The sequence below is a fragment of the Lagopus muta genome, chromosome 5, assembly GCF_023343835.1.
Source record: "Lagopus muta isolate bLagMut1 chromosome 5, bLagMut1 primary, whole genome shotgun sequence".
Taxonomy (NCBI): Eukaryota; Metazoa; Chordata; class Aves; order Galliformes; family Phasianidae; genus Lagopus; species Lagopus muta.
The window spans coordinates 26,311,214-26,317,213 of NC_064437.1; the positions used below are offsets into that span (position 1 = coordinate 26,311,214).

At 49.7% G+C, this 6,000-nt stretch overlaps 1 protein-coding gene across 4 annotated transcripts in view; it reads right to left on the reverse strand.

Annotated features, from left to right (window-relative positions):
* The window catches only part of RABGAP1L (RAB GTPase activating protein 1 like), a 201,187-nt gene extending 197,604 nt beyond the window's left edge, over window positions 1–3,583 (reverse strand). For 3 of the 4 annotated variants that reach the window (XM_048944163.1, XM_048944160.1, XM_048944164.1), the window contains exon 1: window positions 366–446. The gene's annotated coding sequence lies outside the window, so the exon portion shown is untranslated. Of the gene's footprint in view, window positions 1–365; window positions 447–3,472 lie in introns of those variants that run through there. The other variant, XM_048944161.1, reaches the window with a different exon arrangement.
* Between the last annotated feature and the right edge of the window lie 2,417 nt (window positions 3,584–6,000).

The following is a 6,000-nucleotide window of genomic DNA, read 5'->3' on the forward strand; positions in this document are numbered from 1 at the left end:
CAGAGTCTGCTGGAACAAAGACACATTTCAGCAAACTGGAAACACACAGACCAGGTGAGATGCATCTGAAAGTCCAGAGGAGCTGGCCAATTTCACCAAGAGACAAAGCTGCAAGAGGCCATAAGACTGACCGAGGTTCCTTACGGCTGGAAGAAAGGTAAACATCACATCCAACTTCAAGAGCCAAGAGGAGGATTCAGGTGGCTGCAGACCAGGCGGCCTAACCAAACACAACAACGGGATCATGGAGCAAATCCTCCTGGAAGGCATTCCTATGCCCAAGGTGAACAGGGTTATTGGGAACAGCAAGCATAGATCCAGAGTACAAACAACACCTGAGCAGTACAAGGAGATGGCTGGCTTACTGGGTGACAGACAAGCAGCGGACATGGAAGACCATCAGCACAGTCCCACGCTGTATCCAACCCCAACTGGTGAGACAGGCACTGCAGAGAAGAGCAATATTGTTCTGAGGAAATTATCAGCAGCACCAACTCCATTAACCAGCAGTCACAGTCACACAGTCACATTCTGCAGGGACTACCACTGAAGCCAGTACCTCTGAGTGTCTTCACACCCATTACGGAGGTCATTAAAGAGTGCAACCTCAGCTGGTTTGCCAATGAGCTGGGCACCAGTGGTCAGTACACAGGAGGGCAATGTGTTCAGGACCTCTTGCTATGCAGCAAGAACTTCAGTTTTAACCCTGTCTGCTTAAAAACATCAGGAAGATCTTTGTCCCTGCTATGCTTCTCAAGGACAGGAAACATCCCTGCAAAAGAACAGGCTTTCTACAGAGGCCTTACTCATCTTTCAGAGTAACCAACTTAATTAAGCAGGTTTCTGAAAAAGATTCATGTATAATTTAAGAGAGTCACATACACACAATCAAACCACATTATCTCTTTCAGCTTCGTGGTGCCCTCCTGGAACAGTTCTGACACCAAAATTAAGTAAACACTTTAAAACCCATAGAGGCACTTTCCAATACTCTCTACAGAAACTTTGTCTCTTTTTAAAGTTAAGAATACAGAAAAAAAAAAGGATGAAAAAACATTAATTTCAAACTCTTGTCAAATACTTCAGGCTTTTCTTAGGAAGCAGGACTCCAGCAAAGGAAAGAGACTCACTCCAGCAATCCAGGTTACAGCAATGGCTCCTTTAATACCTGTACTGGTGTAGCAAAGATTGAGGCTGGAATAAATTATCAAAAATATAACTGTCAAAACAATCTTACAAAATACACTTAAAACACCTTTGTCTCCTTTAAGAGGACAATTCTATGAGGCTTACTGTTCACGTTTGAAATATACATTTTATTTTTCACTTAGATTAAAATTCATGGGGTGGAAGAGCACTTAGAGTAAAGATTAGTACAGCTGGTGGTCAGAGATTTAAAAGGTTCAGTGTTGCAATCTGACACATTTGTGCATCCCTCGTGCTGCTATACCAGGATTAAGAATGCTGATATGGTGCATCTGCCCACTGCGCACGTAGAACGGGTATAATCTAATGACAAACTAGCCTGAACTGGAAATCAGAAGGTTTGTAATTACTAAGGTCAGTCAAGTCTGAAATAGCTTTCAGCTATAACAGAAATAATAAAAATACAACTGATTATTTTTAAATTAGAGCTGAATACATTTACAAACGTCTCTATCTGATAATGCCCATGTCATTCTTTGCAATTAACGAATCGACAGCAGCTTTAGAGAGAAGAAAAGATAACCAGGAGAGAGAAAAGATCCAGCCACTGATGTGGGCGAGCAGAATTAAAATGCAGAAACAGAGGTGGCTCTGTTGCTTCGAGAAAAACAAAAACAATAAGCACCACCACAAACAATCTTGTGGTTTCCTAACCAATGCATGCCAGCACACAGGAGCTCTTATCACCGTCACTGTCATTTATTACCTTCAGCACAAGTGGCACTAGCCGGCACACACACACAGCAACTCCTGGCAGCAGTGCCTCCTTACGTGATCTCAATGGTCCTAAGAGCGTGACCCAGATAAGCACAACACCCACTGCAGCTCGTGGCTGTGTCAGAGACACAGCAATAGCCACACACACCCCAACGCACTTCTTCCTTTGGATGGAGCCAACCAGACAAGTGAACTAGTTCAGGAAGTTGTTCTAACCATAAAGTAACCTGGAGGGGAAAAAAAGAAATAACAAGTACTGCTTTTTGACCAGTTCTCTGAACTCACTTCCTTGCTGCACAAGTCCCATTTGTTGATGCAAGGGAAGAAAAAGCCTCAACTCACCTCATCCTCAATTGCTCTGCAGTACATGCTATGGCCTGGATGTTTTTGCAATCCTCTTACTAACATCACCTAATCTTAATCTGCGAATCACTTTTCAAAAGCCTGCATTCTATTTTTACCCAAGCAATCCTGCATTTCACTGTCACTACCTTAAAGAGAACACCACAGAGCACTTCAAACCATTCTGAATTAGCTTAGACTCCTGCAACACTGAGCCAATGTGTGCTCACATGTGTGCCTGCGTGAGTGGTCCCTTCAAGTTCAAACTGCAAACTAATCTCTTAACACCACATCACCCATGCAGATGAACAGCACTGCCTGCAGTGCTACCCAAGCACAACACGCAGAACCGCTCTCTTCCCCCAGCATACGTTCACAAGACGTGGCACATGAGTCAGGCTGACGCTACTCAGGACTTTGACAAGGTTTGGCCAAACAAAGCCACGCTATTCCCTAATTCACAGGGAGAGGATGATGCCTGCAATGCAGCCAGCAACTCTCTTTGCAGACAGAAAGACTGCTGCCCTTTGGAAAAGAATCACTAGTGAGTCTAGTGAGTACAGCCTGAGAAAAGGAGAAGCAGTGCTTACCCAAGGGAGCTATTTCTTATGTCTTACTGGATTTATTTCTCTTAAGCTTTAAAAAAAAAAAAAAAAAAAAGTATAGACTTTTCTTTTTTTTTTAAACTCTTTTATGCAAAAGCATGGATGCAGGCACGCAGGTATGAGATCACCCCCCGGTTGGCTTGGAAGGAGCCCCAAAGCCCCCCCAGTCCCTCCGGCGCCCTGCCCAACCCGCGCTGCTCAGCCCGCACTCCTTCGTGCCGGGACGCGGCACAGAAGCACAGCGGCTCCGGGAGCAGCCGGGCAGCAGAGCGCCGAAGGACACGGATGTTTGCGCGGAGCCTCGGCCAGGGAGGGCCTAGCAGGGAGCCTGGGGATTAAAGGGGAAAAAAAAAGAAACCCAAAGCGCTCGGAAACAGGGAGGTAACTCCGAGCCGTGCGGACGGCGCAGGCTCGCGCTCGTCCGGCCGCGGGCAGGGACTTTGCTCTCCCCCTCACGGAGGAGGGCACAGCGCGCTCCCCAGCTCCCGCGCCCAACTTTACGCCGCGAACAACCCGCCGCCCTCACGCGGGACACGGAACGGCGGCCCGGCCCGCTCCCTCCCCTCAGCTCGCGAGCCCCGCGGCGGCATCGCCTCTCTCACCGCTGCCGGCCCAGCCGTCCTCCGGGGCGCCTCCGGCCCGTCCCGGCCCGCCTCTGGACGCGGGGCGGCGGGCAGGGGAGGCCGAGCGAGCGGAACGCGGCGGCCGCGCAGCCGCCTCAGGGCCGGGCGAGAGCCGTCCACATTCCGGCGGCGGGAGGGGAAGGGAAGGGAGTGCAGGGAGGATGGCGGAGCGCGGCGCGGCGGGTGGGGGCACGCGCGCGCCGCTCCCCTCCTCCTCCTCCTGCCGGCGGGCCGCGAGCGCCCGCTCCCGGGGTGGCGGCGCTGCCGTCCCCGGCTCAGCGCGCCTCGGGCAGCGGAGAGGCCCGAGTCCGTAACGTTAAGAGAGCCTGAGCTGCACGACCTTTCTCCCCTTCCCTTTGAACGTGAGAAAGGCCGGCTGTGAAATCGTCGAAGTCCCGGCTGCAGCCGACGGGCAGCGACGTGCCTGCAGAGCTGCCCGGGAGAGACGGCATTTGTTTGGTGCTGGCTCGTCGCGCTGCTTATCAGGTGTTTTGGTACGGTTAAATCAATATTTAATATTCAAGTCGTAAACAGACGCCTACGTTTAGGAAAACATCTGCACTGTTTGTGTGCAAATAACAAGAGGTTGTCCCGGTGGTTTCTTTCCTCCCCTTTGTATTCCATGTGGAACAAATTGCCCTCAAATTACCCCATAACTCACACAGCTGCCGTGCTCTCAGCATCGGACACAGCCCAGCAGAGCAGGGCAGCCCCACACCTCGTTACAAAGCACAGCAATCACACAGAACTGCCTGGGTTGGAAAGGACTCCAAGGATCACGAATCTCCAACCCCCTGCCATATGCAGGGCCACCAACCTCCACATTTCATACCAGACCAGGCTGCCCAGGGCTCCATCCAACCTCCAGGGATGGATGGGGCATCCACAGCCTCTCTGGGCAGCTGTTCCAGCACCTCACCACTCTCACAGCAAACAACTTCCCCCTGACATCCAACCTAAATCTTCTCTCCCTCAACTTCAAATCATTTCCCCTTATCCTGCAGTTATCTACCCTCTTAAGGAGTTGATTCCCCTCCTGTTTGTAGGCTCCCTTGAGGTACTGAAAGGTTGCAATGAGGTCACCCCACAGCCTTCTTTTCTCCAGGCTGAACAAGCCCAGCTCCCTCAGCCTGTCTTTGTAGGGAGGTGCTCCAACCCCCTGATCATCTTTGTGGCTCCTCTGGACCCTTTCTAACAGCTCCCTGTCTTTCTTGTTCTGGGGGCTCCAGACCTGGACACAGTACTGCAGACGGGGCCTCACAAGAGCAGAGCAGAGGGGGACAATCACCTCCCTGTCCCTGCTGGCCACCCCTCTTCTGATGGAGCCCAAGATACCATTTGCTTTCTGAGCTGCAAAGGCACACTGCTGGCTCACATTCTGTTTTCCAGACATCAGGACCCCCAGGTCCTTCTCTGAAGGGCTGCTCCTTTATGGATGCCTGGAATTCCTCCAGCCCAAGTGCAAAACCTTGCACTTTGCCATGTTGAACCTCATTAGGTTCAGCTGGTCCCACCTTTCAAGCCTATCGAGGTCCCTTTGAATGACATCCCTTCCTTCCACCAATCACTGCAGTGAATGTTATGAGAAATGAGATGAACAAAGTGTAACTGTCAGCATGCTCAGGTGCTACACACTGCTGTGAGGATGTGAGCAACACACAGCAGGAACTGAAAGTCACGTTCATAATCAGAAATGGTTACAAGTGGTGACCATTATGGAAACAGTTTGCTCAGGAGGGACTGGTAGAGAGAAACTAACATTAGGGCACACAGCTGTTGATACAGGGCTGCTCCAGAAGTAACACCACTTCCTGTGTCATTCTGCTGGCCCACAGTGACAGAGGCAGATGTTGGTGGTGTGACAGAGGTTGAACCTTCCTGCCAGTGTCATTACACGTTGTTACTGTGTGACTGATAGCAGCAGAGTCTGACAGAATGGCATCTGACATGGAAGTGCATATAGAGCGTTGGTGTCCCACTGAATTCCTCCATGCAGAGAAAAAAATGGCTTACTGACTCCTGCTGAACATTCATGGAGACCAAACAGTGGATGCTGGCACAGTGAGGGGTGGTTGCTGCATCCTCAGATTAGAATTTGGGAGACTATCCAGGTGACAGTGGTCTTTAAGTAATGATTTGAGAGAGGGAACTCCCAGCCTGCATGTAAAATCCCACCACGCCAGATCTAGGAATGAGTACACTACAGAAAGCTTGCAGTTTCTTAAAGAAATATAGGGCCACAAACAGACCATCCCAATGAGAAAGAAGGGAAGCTGGGGAGAGAAAGCCGTGACTAAATCTAAACCATTTTGATGACTTGTATCTCTTGCAAAAAGATGTATAAGAGCAGAATCTAGGTTAAATGACAAGAACTGGTGACAAAATGACTGTAATAATGAGTAGGGGAAATTCAGGAAGGTTAACGTGCAAAGCAAGCTAAAGCAATCAAAGAGTCATGATAAAACTAGTTTTTATTAACTGTATTATTATTATTAATTAAACTGTGA